A 14,319-nucleotide genomic window follows, 5' to 3' on the forward strand; every position below is an offset into this window, starting at 1 on the left:
ATGGCTAGGGTTAGGATTACTGCGTCGTTCTGTTCTACAGAAAGGACAAGTTTAGGATTAAGGTTAGGGTCCAGCTCTGATGTGAGTGCGAGTGTGAGATTGCGATACAGTGTTGAGGAGGGCCCTGGTTGATGTCAATGGTGACGTTGTGTGGATAGGCCCAGGACTCAGTGCTAGGCTCAAAATTTTGTGTTCTCTCTGTTTTCCGGAGACATTAGCATTACGGAAAGAGTTAGGTTCTGGGTCTGATGTGACGGTAAGTGCAAGATGGTGGATCAGGTTTATGGTGAGGCATGGGTGACGTCAGTGGTCAAGGTCGGGTGTCAGGACCACGGGCCAGGGCTAGGGTTAGGGTTAGGTTTTTGGGAAGCTGTAGAGGGATGGTATTGTTACGTTTAGACTTAGGTTCCTTCTCTTACGTTAGGGCCACTATACGATTCAGTTCCAGGATTACTGCGAGCCAAGGTTGATATCCAAGGTTATGGAGGAGTTTCAGGGAACAGGTCCACGCTGGGGTTAGGGTTATGTAATCGTTAAAGTGCATGGGGTTTACGTGAATAGAGCTCGGTTTTGGATCTTACTCTGATGTGAGGGCGTAGGCCAGACTGATCTTGATCATCATGGTGTGGCATAGGTGACATCAATCCTGACGCTGAGGTTCCAGGTTAAGGGACCTTGGTTAGCAGAAGGGTTTTTGTAAGGAAATGTCTATGCAGAAGATATGGTTGTGGATATAATTAGGGTGCAGTTTTGAAGTCAGGGCGAGTGTGAGGTCGAGTCACAGGGTTGAGGGAGTCATAGTTGATATCAGTGGTGGAGGCGAAGTATCTGGTCCATGGCTCGGTTCTAGGGTTCCGTTTAGGTGTTCGGTAAGGAGTACGGGTGAGATAGGGTTACAGTTAGATTCGGAACCATCCCTGATGTGAGGACGAGTGCAAGATTGAGTTTCAGTTTTAAGGTGAGGTGTGGGTGTCATTAATGCTTAAGTTGAAGTGTCAGATCCTGGCGCCAGGGCTAGGGCTGGCTTTAGTTGTAAGTTAAGGTGTATTTGTTCTGAATGAGTGACAGTTAGAGATCTGATCAATCTCTGATGTGAGGGCAATGGCCAGAATGAGCTTCAGGATTATGGGGAGGAATGACAGACATCAATGCTGATGGTGGCAGTTCAGTTAAAGGGCCTGGGCTAGGTTTAGGGTTTCCTGTAAGGGAAAGTCTATGCATATGATACGGTTACGGAGAGAATTTTGGTTCAATTCTGATGTGAGTGCGAGGGTGAGATTGAGTCTCAGGATAAAGATGTGCATCCTAGTCGGCAGCAATGTTGAAGTCAGAGTATCTAGTCCAGGGCTTGGGTTTAGGGTTAGGCTTAGGTGTTCAGTAAGATTCACAGGAACATAGAGTTACATTTAGAGTTCGAATCTGACACTGATGTGAGGGCGATGGCCAGATTGAGCTTCAGGTATACATTTCGGCATGACGGACGTTGAAGCTGATGGCGTCATTTCAGGTAAAGTGGCCAGGGTTAGAGTTATGTTATTGTGTTCTGTGAGGTGTAGAGGAAGGATAGGGTGATGGACAGACTTAGGGTGTTCTCTGATGTGAAGGTTAGGGTCCAGCTCTGATGTGAGTGCACTTCTGAAATTGCGATTCATTGTTGAGGAGGGCCCTGGGTGATGTCGAAGCTGACGTTGTGTGGATAGGCCCAGGATTCAGTGATAGGGTTAAAATTTTGTGTTCTCTCTGATTTCCAGAGACATTAGCATTACGGAAAGAGTTAGGTTCTGGGTCTGATGTGAAGGGGAGAGCAAGATGGTGGATCAGGGTTTTGGTGAGGCATGGGTGACATCAATGTTCCTGGTGAGCTGTCAGGACCACTGGCCAGGGCTAGGCTAAGCGTTAGGTTTTTGGTTAGGTGTAGAGAGAGGGTGTTTTCACATTTATACATAGGGTCCTTCTCTTACGTTAGGGCGAATGTGCGATTCAGTTCCAGGATTACAGTGAGGCAAGGGTGATATCCATGATGACGGTGGAGTTTCAGGCCACTGTTCGGCGCTAGGGTTAGGGTTATGTAATCTTTGAAGGGTATGGGGTGGACCGGGATACGTTTCGATTTGCATCCTACTCTGACGTGAGGGCGAAGCCCACATTGATCTTCATCATCGTGGTGTGGCATCGGTGACATCATTGCTGCCTCTGAGGGTACAGGTTAATAGACCTTGTTAGGGATAAGATTTTCTGTAAGGAAAAGTCTATGCGGTACATATGGTTATGGACAGAATTAGGGAGCAGTTCTGATGTCAGGGCGAGTGTGAGATTGAGTCGCAGGGTCAATGGAGTCATAGTTTATATCAACGGTGAAGGTGAATTATCTGTTCCAGGGTCGGGTGTACGGTTAGATTTAGGTGTTCGATAATGAATATGGGTGTGATATGGTTACAGTTAGACTTCAGATCTATCTCTGATGTGAGGGAGAGTGCATGATTGACTTTGAAGATAAAGCTGAAATATGGGTGACATCAAAGATGAAGGTGAAGTGTCAGATCCTGGCGCCAGGGCCAGGGATAGCATTAGTTGTAAGGTAAGGAGTATTGGGCAGATTGAGTGGCAGTAAGAGTTCTGATCTGACTCTGATGTGAAGGAAATGGCCAGAATGTGCTTCAGGATTATGGGGAGGAATGACAGAAGTCGATGCTGATGGTGGTGGTTCAGTTAAATTGGCCTGGGCTAGGGTTAGGGTTTCCTGTAAGGGAAAATCTATGCATATGTTACGGTGACGGAGAAAATTAGGGCTCAGTTCTGATGTGAGGACGAGGGTGAGATTGAGGCTCATGGTTAAGATGTGTCTCCTAGTTGGCACAAATGTTGAAGGCGAAGAATCTAGTCTAGTTCTCGGGCCTAGGGTTAGGGTTAGGTGTTCAATAAGATTTACAGTAACACAGAGTTACATTTAGAGTTTGCATGTGACCCTGATGTGAGGGCGATGGCCAGATTGAGCTTCAGGTTTATGGTGTGGCATGACAGACGTTGAAGTTGACTATGTCAGCTCAGGTAAAGTGGCCAGGGCTAGGGTTATGGTATTGTGTTCTGTGAGGTGTACAGGAAGAATAGGGGTATGGACAGACTTAGGGCTGGTCTCTGATATGAGGGCAAGTGCGAGATTGAGGTTCAGGATTACGGTGAAGTGTGGGTCATGCCAAAGGTTACGGTGAATGCACACGTCCAAGATTCATGGCTAGGGTTAGGATTACTGCGTCGTTCTGTTCTACAGAAAGGACAAGTTTAGGATTAAGGTTAGGGTCCAGCTCTGATGTGAGTGCGAGTGTGAGATTGCGATACAGTGTTGAGGAGGGCCCTGGTTGATGTCAATGGTGACGTTGTGTGGATAGGCCCAGGACTCAGTGCTAGGCTCAAAATTTTGTGTTCTCTCTGTTTTCCGGAGACATTAGCATTACGGAAAGAGTTAGGTTCTGGGTCTGATGTGACGGTAAGTGCAAGATGGTGGATCAGGTTTATGGTGAGGCATGGGTGACGTCAGTGGTCAAGGTCGGGTGTCAGGACCACGGGCCAGGGCTAGGGTTAGGGTTAGGTTTTTGGGAAGCTGTACAGGGATGGTATTGTTACGTTTAGACTTAGGTTCCTTCTCTTACGTTAGGGCGACTATATGATTCAGTTCCAGGATTACTGCGAGCCAAGGTTGATATCCAAGGTTATGGAGGAGTTTCAGGGAACAGGTCCACGCTGGGGTTAGGGTTATGTAATCGTTAAAGTGCATGGGGTTTACGTGAATAGAGCTCGGTTTTGGATCTTACTCTGATGTGAGGGCGTAGGCCAGACTGATCTTGATCATCATGGTGTGGCATAGGTGACATCAATCCTGACGCTGAGGTTCCAGGTTAAGGGACCTTGGTTAGCAGAAGGGTTTTTGTAAGGAAATGTCTATGCAGAAGATATGGTTGTGGATATAATTAGGGTGCAGTTTTGAAGTCAGGGCGAGTGTGAGGTCGAGTCACAGGGTTGAGGGAGTCATAGTTGATATCAGTGGTGGAGGCGAAGTATCTGGTCCATGGCTCGGTTCTAGGGTTCCGTTTAGGTGTTCGGTAAGGAGTACGGGTGAGATAGGGTTACAGTTAGATTCGGAACCATCCCTGATGTGAGGACGAGTGCAAGATTGAGTTTCAGTTTTAAGGTGAGGTGTGGGTGTCATTAATGCTTAAGTTGAAGTGTCAGATCCTGGCGCCAGGGCTAGGGCTGGCTTTAGTTGTAAGTTAAGGTGTATTTGTTCTGAATGAGTGACAGTTAGAGATCTGATCAATCTCTGATGTGAGGGCAATGGCCAGAATGAGCTTCAGGATTATGGGGAGGAATGACAGACATCAATGCTGATGGTGGCAGTTCAGTTAAAGGGCCTGGGCTAGGTTTAGGGTTTCCTGTAAGGGAAAGTCTATGCATATGATACGGTTACGGAGAGAATTTTGGTTCAATTCTGATGTGAGTGCGAGGGTGAGATTGAGTCTCAGGATAAAGATGTGCATCCTAGTCGGCAGCAATGTTGAAGTCAGAGTATCTAGTCCAGGGCTTGGGTTTAGGGTTAGGCTTAGGTGTTCAGTAAGATTCACAGGAACATAGAGTTACATTTAGAGTTCGAATCTGACACTGATGTGAGGGCGATGGCCAGATTGAGCTTCAGGTATACATTTCGGCATGACGGACGTTGAAGCTGATGGCGTCATTTCAGGTAAAGTGGCCAGGGTTAGAGTTATGTTATTGTGTTCTGTGAGGTGTAGAGGAAGGATAGGGTGATGGACAGACTTAGGGTGTTCTCTGATGTGAAGGTTAGGGTCCAGCTCTGATGTGAGTGCACTTCTGAAATTGCGATTCATTGTTGAGGAGGGCCCTGGGTGATGTCGAAGCTGACGTTGTGTGGATAGGCCCAGGATTCAGTGATAGGGTTAAAATTTTGTGTTCTCTCTGATTTCCAGAGACATTAGCATTACGGAAAGAGTTAGGTTCTGGGTCTGATGTGAAGGGGAGAGCAAGATGGTGGATCAGGGTTTTGGTGAGGCATGGGTGACATCAATGTTCCTGGTGAGCTGTCAGGACCACTGGCCAGGGCTAGGCTAAGCGTTAGGTTTTTGGTTAGGTGTAGAGAGAGGGTGTTTTCACATTTATACATAGGGTCCTTCTCTTACGTTAGGGCGAATGTGCGATTCAGTTCCAGGATTACAGTGAGGCAAGGGTGATATCCATGATGACGGTGGAGTTTCAGGCCACTGTTCGGCGCTAGGGTTAGGGTTATGTAATCTTTGAAGGGTATGGGGTGGACCGGGATACGTTTCGATTTGCATCTTACTCTGACGTGAGGGCGAAGCCCACATTGATCTTCATCATCGTGGTGTGGCATCGGTGACATCATTGCTGCCTCTGAGGGTACAGGTTAATAGACCTTGTTTAGGGATAAGATTTTCTGTAAGGAAAAGTCTATGCGGTACATATGGTTATGGACAGAATTAGGGAGCAGTTCTGATGTCAGGGCGAGTGTGAGATTGAGTCGCAGGGTCAATGGAGTCATAGTTTATATCAACGGTGAAGGTGAATTATCTGTTCCAGGGTCGGGTGTACGGTTAGATTTAGGTGTTCGATAATGAATATGGGTGTGATATGGTTACAGTTAGACTTCAGATCTATCTCTGATGTGAGGGAGAGTGCATGATTGACTTTGAAGATAAAGCTGAAATATGGGTGACATCAAAGATGAAGGTGAAGTGTCAGATCCTGGCGCCAGGGCCAGGGATAGCATTAGTTGTAAGGTAAGGAGTATTGGGCAGATTGAGTGGCAGTAAGAGTTCTGATCTGACTCTGATGTGAAGGAAATGGCCAGAATGTGCTTCAGGATTATGGGGAGGAATGACAGAAGTCGATGCTGATGGTGGTGGTTCAGTTAAATTGGCCTGGGCTAGGGTTAGGGTTTCCTGTAAGGGAAAATCTATGCATATGTTACGGTGACGGAGAAAATTAGGGCTCAGTTCTGATGTGAGGACGAGGGTGAGATTGAGGCTCATGGTTAAGATGTGTCTCCTAGTTGGCACAAATGTTGAAGGCGAAGAATCTAGTCTAGTTCTCGGGCCTAGGGTTAGGGTTAGGTGTTCAATAAGATTTACAGTAACACAGAGTTACATTTAGAGTTTGCATGTGACCCTGATGTGAGGGCGATGGCCAGATTGAGCTTCAGGTTTATGGTGTGGCATGACAGACGTTGAAGTTGACTATGTCAGCTCAGGTAAAGTGGCCAGGGCTAGGGTTATGGTATTGTGTTCTGTGAGGTGTACAGGAAGAATAGGGGTATGGACAGACTTAGGGCTGGTCTCTGATATGAGGGCAAGTGCGAGATTGAGGTTCAGGATTACGGTGAAGTGTGGGTCATGCCAAAGGTTACGGTGAATGCACACGTCCAAGATTCATGGCTAGGGTTAGGATTACTGCGTCGTTCTGTTCTACAGAAAGGACAAGTTTAGGATTAAGGTTAGGGTCCAGCTCTGATGTGAGTGCGAGTGTGAGATTGCGATACAGTGTTGAGGAGGGCCCTGGTTGATGTCAATGGTGACGTTGTGTGGATAGGCCCAGGACTCAGTGCTAGGCTCAAAATTTTGTGTTCTCTCTGTTTTCCGGAGACATTAGCATTACGGAAAGAGTTAGGTTCTGGGTCTGATGTGACGGTAAGTGCAAGATGGTGGATCAGGTTTATGGTGAGGCATGGGTGACGTCAGTGGTCAAGGTCGGGTGTCAGGACCACGGGCCAGGGCTAGGGTTAGGGATAGGTTTTTGGGAAGCTGTACAGGGATGGTATTGTTACGTTTAGACTTAGGTTCCTTCTCTTACGTTAGGGCGACTATATGATTCAGTTCCAGGATTACTGCGAGCCAAGGTTGATATCCAAGGTTATGGAGGAGTTTCAGGGAACAGGTCCACGCTGGGGTTAGGGTTATGTAATCGTTAAAGTGCATGGGGTTTACGTGAATAGAGCTCGGTTTTGGATCTTACTCTGATGTGAGGGCGTAGGCCAGACTGATCTTGATCATCATGGTGTGGCATAGGTGACATCAATCCTGACGCTGAGGTTCCAGGTTAAGGGACCTTGGTTAGCAGAAGGGTTTTTGTAAGGAAATGTCTATGCAGAAGATATGGTTGTGGATATAATTAGGGTGCAGTTTTGAAGTCAGGGCGAGTGTGAGGTCGAGTCACAGGGTTGAGGGAGTCATAGTTGATATCAGTGGTGGAGGCGAAGTATCTGGTCCATGGCTCGGTTCTAGGGTTCCGTTTAGGTGTTCGGTAAGGAGTACGGGTGAGATAGGGTTACAGTTAGATTCGGAACCATCCCTGATGTGAGGACGAGTGCAAGATTGAGTTTCAGTTTTAAGGTGAGGTGTGGGTGTCATTAATGCTTAAGTTGAAGTGTCAGATCCTGGCGCCAGGGCTAGGGCTGGCTTTAGTTGTAAGTTAAGGTGTATTTGTTCTGAATGAGTGACAGTTAGAGATCTGATCAATCTCTGATGTGAGGGCAATGGCCAGAATGAGCTTCAGGATTATGGGGAGGAATGACAGACATCAATGCTGATGGTGGCAGTTCAGTTAAAGGGCCTGGGCTAGGTTTAGGGTTTCCTGTAAGGGAAAGTCTATGCATATGATACGGTTACGGAGAGAATTTTGGTTCAATTCTGATGTGAGTGCGAGGGTGAGATTGAGTCTCAGGATAAAGATGTGCATCCTAGTCGGCAGCAATGTTGAAGTCAGAGTATCTAGTCCAGGGCTTGGGTTTAGGGTTAGGCTTAGGTGTTCAGTAAGATTCACAGGAACATAGAGTTACATTTAGAGTTCGAATCTGACACTGATGTGAGGGCGATGGCCAGATTGAGCTTCAGGTATACATTTCGGCATGACGGACGTTGAAGCTGATGGCGTCATTTCAGGTAAAGTGGCCAGGGTTAGAGTTATGTTATTGTGTTCTGTGAGGTGTAGAGGAAGGATAGGGTGATGGACAGACTTAGGGTGTTCTCTGATGTGAAGGTTAGGGTCCAGCTCTGATGTGAGTGCACTTCTGAAATTGCGATTCATTGTTGAGGAGGGCCCTGGGTGATGTCGAAGCTGACGTTGTGTGGATAGGCCCAGGATTCAGTGATAGGGTTAAAATTTTGTGTTCTCTCTGATTTCCAGAGACATTAGCATTACGGAAAGAGTTAGGTTCTGGGTCTGATGTGAAGGGGAGAGCAAGATGGTGGATCAGGGTTTTGGTGAGGCATGGGTGACATCAATGTTCCTGGTGAGCTGTCAGGACCACTGGCCAGGGCTAGGCTAAGCGTTAGGTTTTTGGTTAGGTGTAGAGAGAGGGTGTTTTCACATTTATACATAGGGTCCTTCTCTTACGTTAGGGCGAATGTGCGATTCAGTTCCAGGATTACAGTGAGGCAAGGGTGATATCCATGATGACGGTGGAGTTTCAGGCCACTGTTCGGCGCTAGGGTTAGGGTTATGTAATCTTTGAAGGGTATGGGGTGGACCGGGATACGTTTCGATTTGCATCCTACTCTGACGTGAGGGCGAAGCCCACATTGATCTTCATCATCGTGGTGTGGCATCGGTGACATCATTGCTGCCTCTGAGGGTACAGGTTAATAGACCTTGTTAGGGATAAGATTTTCTGTAAGGAAAAGTCTATGCGGTACATATGGTTATGGACAGAATTAGGGAGCAGTTCTGATGTCAGGGCGAGTGTGAGATTGAGTCGCAGGGTCAATGGAGTCATAGTTTATATCAACGGTGAAGGTGAATTATCTGTTCCAGGGTCGGGTGTACGGTTAGATTTAGGTGTTCGATAATGAATATGGGTGTGATATGGTTACAGTTAGACTTCAGATCTATCTCTGATGTGAGGGAGAGTGCATGATTGACTTTGAAGATAAAGCTGAAATATGGGTGACATCAAAGATGAAGGTGAAGTGTCAGATCCTGGCGCCAGGGCCAGGGATAGCATTAGTTGTAAGGTAAGGAGTATTGGGCAGATTGAGTGGCAGTAAGAGTTCTGATCTGACTCTGATGTGAAGGAAATGGCCAGAATGTGCTTCAGGATTATGGGGAGGAATGACAGAAGTCGATGCTGATGGTGGTGGTTCAGTTAAATTGGCCTGGGCTAGGGTTAGGGTTTCCTGTAAGGGAAAATCTATGCATATGTTACGGTGACGGAGAAAATTAGGGCTCAGTTCTGATGTGAGGACGAGGGTGAGATTGAGGCTCATGGTTAAGATGTGTCTCCTAGTTGGCACAAATGTTGAAGGCGAAGAATCTAGTCTAGTTCTCGGGCCTAGGGTTAGGGTTAGGTGTTCAATAAGATTTACAGTAACACAGAGTTACATTTAGAGTTTGCATGTGACCCTGATGTGAGGGCGATGGCCAGATTGAGCTTCAGGTTTATGGTGTGGCATGACAGACGTTGAAGTTGACTATGTCAGCTCAGGTAAAGTGGCCAGGGCTAGGGTTATGGTATTGTGTTCTGTGAGGTGTACAGGAAGAATAGGGGTATGGACAGACTTAGGGCTGGTCTCTGATATGAGGGCAAGTGCGAGATTGAGGTTCAGGATTACGGTGAAGTGTGGGTCATGCCAAAGGTTACGGTGAATGCACACGTCCAAGATTCATGGCTAGGGTTAGGATTACTGCGTCGTTCTGTTCTACAGAAAGGACAAGTTTAGGATTAAGGTTAGGGTCCAGCTCTGATGTGAGTGCGAGTGTGAGATTGCGATACAGTGTTGAGGAGGGCCCTGGTTGATGTCAATGGTGACGTTGTGTGGATAGGCCCAGGACTCAGTGCTAGGCTCAAAATTTTGTGTTCTCTCTGTTTTCCGGAGACATTAGCATTACGGAAAGAGTTAGGTTCTGGGTCTGATGTGACGGTAAGTGCAAGATGGTGGATCAGGTTTATGGTGAGGCATGGGTGACGTCAGTGGTCAAGGTCGGGTGTCAGGACCACGGGCCAGGGCTAGGGTTAGGGTTAGGTTTTTGGGAAGCTGTAGAGGGATGGTATTGTTACGTTTAGACTTAGGTTCCTTCTCTTACGTTAGGGCGACTATACGATTCAGTTCCAGGATTACTGCGAGCCAAGGTTGATATCCAAGGTTATGGAGGAGTTTCAGGGAACAGGTCCACGCTGGGGTTAGGGTTATGTAATCGTTAAAGTGCATGGGGTTTACGTGAATAGAGCTCGGTTTTGGATCTTACTCTGATGTGAGGGCGTAGGCCAGACTGATCTTGATCATCATGGTGTGGCATAGGTGACATCAATCCTGACGCTGAGGTTCCAGGTTAAGGGACCTTGGTTAGCAGAAGGGTTTTTGTAAGGAAATGTCTATGCAGAAGATATGGTTGTGGATATAATTAGGGTGCAGTTTTGAAGTCAGGGCGAGTGTGAGGTCGAGTCACAGGGTTGAGGGAGTCATAGTTGATATCAGTGGTGGAGGCGAAGTATCTGGTCCATGGCTCGTTTCTAGGGTTCCGTTTAGGTGTTCGGTAAGGAGTACGGGTGAGATAGGGTTACAGTTAGATTCGGAACAATCTCTGATGTGAGGACGAGTGCAAGATTGAGTTTCAGTTTTAAGGTGAGGTGTGGGTGTCATTAATGCTTAAGTTGAAGTGTCAGATCCTGGCGCCAGGGCTCGGGCTGGCTTTAGTTGTAAGTTAAGGTGTATTTGTTCTGAATGAGTGACAGTTAGAGATCTGATCAATCTCTGATGTGAGGGCAATGGCCAGAATGAGCTTCAGGATTATGGGGAGGAATGACAGACATCAATGCTGATGGTGGCAGTTCAGTTAAAGGGCCTGGGCTAGGTTTAGGGTTTCCTGTAAGGGAAAGTCTATGCATATGATACGGTTACGGAGAGAATTTTGGTTCAATTCTGATGTGAGTGCGAGGGTGAGATTGAGTCTCAGGATAAAGATGTGCATCCTAGTCGGCAGCAATGTTGAAGTCAGAGTATCTAGTCCAGGGCTTGGGTTTAGGGTTAGGCTTAGGTGTTCAGTAAGATTCACAGGAACATAGAGTTACATTTAGAGTTCGAATCTGACACTGATGTGAGGGCGATGGCCAGATTGAGCTTCAGGTATACATTTCGGCATGACGGACGTTGAAGCTGATGGCGTCATTTCAGGTAAAGTGGCCAGGGTTAGAGTTATGTTATTGTGTTCTGTGAGGTGTAGAGGAAGGATAGGGTGATGGACAGACTTAGGGTGTTCTCTGATGTGAAGGTTAGGGTCCAGCTCTGATGTGAGTGCACTTCTGAAATTGCGATTCATTGTTGAGGAGGGCCCTGGGTGATGTCGAAGCTGACGTTGTGTGGATAGGCCCAGGATTCAGTGATAGGGTTAAAATTTTGTGTTCTCTCTGATTTCCAGAGACATTAGCATTACGGAAAGAGTTAGGTTCTGGGTCTGATGTGAAGGGGAGAGCAAGATGGTGGATCAGGGTTTTGGTGAGGCATGGGTGACATCAATGTTCCTGGTGAGCTGTCAGGACCACTGGCCAGGGCTAGGCTAAGCGTTAGGTTTTTGGTTAGGTGTAGAGAGAGGGTGTTTTCACATTTATACATAGGGTCCTTCTCTTACGTTAGGGCGAATGTGCGATTCAGTTCCAGGATTACAGTGAGGCAAGGGTGATATCCATGATGACGGTGGAGTTTCAGGCCACTGTTCGGCGCTAGGGTTAGGGTTATGTAATCTTTGAAGGGTATGGGGTGGACCGGGATACGTTTCGATTTGCATCCTACTCTGACGTGAGGGCGAAGCCCACATTGATCTTCATCATCGTGGTGTGGCATCGGTGACATCATTGCTGCCTCTGAGGGTACAGGTTAATAGACCTTGTTAGGGATAAGATTTTCTGTAAGGAAAAGTCTATGCGGTACATATGGTTATGGACAGAATTAGGGAGCAGTTCTGATGTCAGGGCGAGTGTGAGATTGAGTCGCAGGGTCAATGGAGTCATAGTTTATATCAACGGTGAAGGTGAATTATCTGTTCCAGGGTCGGGTGTACGGTTAGATTTAGGTGTTCGATAATGAATATGGGTGTGATATGGTTACAGTTAGACTTCAGATCTATCTCTGATGTGAGGGAGAGTGCATGATTGAGTTTGAAGATAAAGCTGAAATATGGGTGACATCAAAGATGAAGGTGAAGTGTCAGATCCTGGCGCCAGGGCCAGGGATAGCATTAGTTGTAAGGTAAGGAGTATTGGGCAGATTGAGTGGCAGTAAGAGTTCTGATCTGACTCTGATGTGAAGGAAATGGCCAGAATGTGCTTCAGGATTATGGGGAGGAATGACAGAAGTCGATGCTGATGGTGGTGGTTCAGTTAAATTGGCCTGGGCTAGGGTTAGGGTTTCCTGTAAGGGAAAATCTATGCATATGTTACGGTGACGGAGAAAATTAGGGCTCAGTTCTGATGTGAGGACGAGGGTGAGATTGAGGCTCATGGTTAAGATGTGTCTCCTAGTTGGCACAAATGATGAAGGCGAAGAATCTAGTCTAGTTCTCGGGCCTAGGGTTAGGGTTAGGTGTTCAATAAGATTTACAGTAACACAGAGTTACATTTAGAGTTTGCATGTGACCCTGATGTGAGGGCGATGGCCAGATTGAGCTTCAGGTTTATGGTGTGGCATGACAGACGTTGAAGTTGACTATGTCAGCTCAGGTAAAGTGGCCAGGGCTAGGGTTATGGTATTGTGTTCTGTGAGGTGTACAGGAAGAATAGGGGTATGGACAGACTTAGGGCTGGTCTCTGATATGAGGGCAAGTGCGAGATTGAGGTTCAGGATTACGGTGAAGTGTGGGTCATGCCAAAGGTTACGGTGAATGCACACGTCCAAGATTCATGGCTAGGGTTAGGATTACTGCGTCGTTCTGTTCTACAGAAAGGACAAGTTTAGGATTAAGGTTAGGGTCCAGCTCTGATGTGAGTGCGAGTGTGAGATTGCGATACAGTGTTGAGGAGGGCCCTGGTTGATGTCAATGGTGACGTTGTGTGGATAGGCCCAGGACTCAGTGCTAGGCTCAAAATTTTGTGTTCTCTCTGTTTTCCGGAGACATTAGCATTACGGAAAGAGTTAGGTTCTGGGTCTGATGTGACGGTAAGTGCAAGATGGTGGATCAGGTTTATGGTGAGGCATGGGTGACGTCAGTGGTCAAGGTCGGGTGTCAGGACCACGGGCCAGGGCTAGGGTTAGGGTTAGGTTTTTGGGAAGCTGTAGAGGGATGGTATTGTTACGTTTAGACTTAGGTTCCTTCTCTTACGTTAGGGCGACTATACGATTCAGTTCCAGGATTACTGCGAGCCAAGGTTGATATCCAAGGTTATGGAGGAGTTTCAGGGAACAGGTCCACGCTGGGGTTAGGGTTATGTAATCGTTAAAGTGCATGGGGTTTACGTGAATAGAGCTCGGTTTTGGATCTTACTCTGATGTGAGGGCGTAGGCCAGACTGATCTTGATCATCATGGTGTGGCATAGGTGACATCAATCCTGACGCTGAGGTTCCAGGTTAAGGGACCTTGGTTAGCAGAAGGGTTTTTGTAAGGAAATGTCTATGCAGAAGATATGGTTGTGGATATAATTAGGGTGCAGTTTTGAAGTCAGGGCGAGTGTGAGGTCGAGTCACAGGGTTGAGGGAGTCATAGTTGATATCAGTGGTGGAGGCGAAGTATCTGGTCCATGGCTCGGTTCTAGGGTTCCGTTTAGGTGTTCGGTAAGGAGTACGGGTGAGATAGGGTTACAGTTAGATTCGGAACCATCCCTGATGTGAGGACGAGTGCAAGATTGAGTTTCAGTTTTAAGGTGAGGTGTGGGTGTCATTAATGCTTAAGTTGAAGTGTCAGATCCTGGCGCCAGGGCTAGGGCTGGCTTTAGTTGTAAGTTAAGGTGTATTTGTTCTGAATGAGTGACAGTTAGAGATCTGATCAATCTCTGATGTGAGGGCAATGGCCAGAATGAGCTTCAGGATTATGGGGAGGAATGACAGACATCAATGCTGATGGTGGCAGTTCAGTTAAAGGGCCTGGGCTAGGTTTAGGGTTTCCTGTAAGGGAAAGTCTATGCATATGATACGGTTACGGAGAGAATTTTGGTTCAATTCTGATGTGAGTGCGAGGGTGAGATTGAGTCTCAGGATAAAGATGTGCCTCCTAGTCGGCAGCAATGTTGAAGTCAGAGTATCTAGTCCAGGGCTTGGGTTTAGGGTTAGGCTTAGGTGTTCAGTAAGATTCACAGGAACATAGAGTTACAT

The sequence above is a fragment of the Manis pentadactyla genome, chromosome 1 (genome assembly GCF_030020395.1).
Source record: "Manis pentadactyla isolate mManPen7 chromosome 1, mManPen7.hap1, whole genome shotgun sequence".
Lineage (NCBI taxonomy): Eukaryota > Metazoa > Chordata > Mammalia > Pholidota > Manidae > Manis > Manis pentadactyla.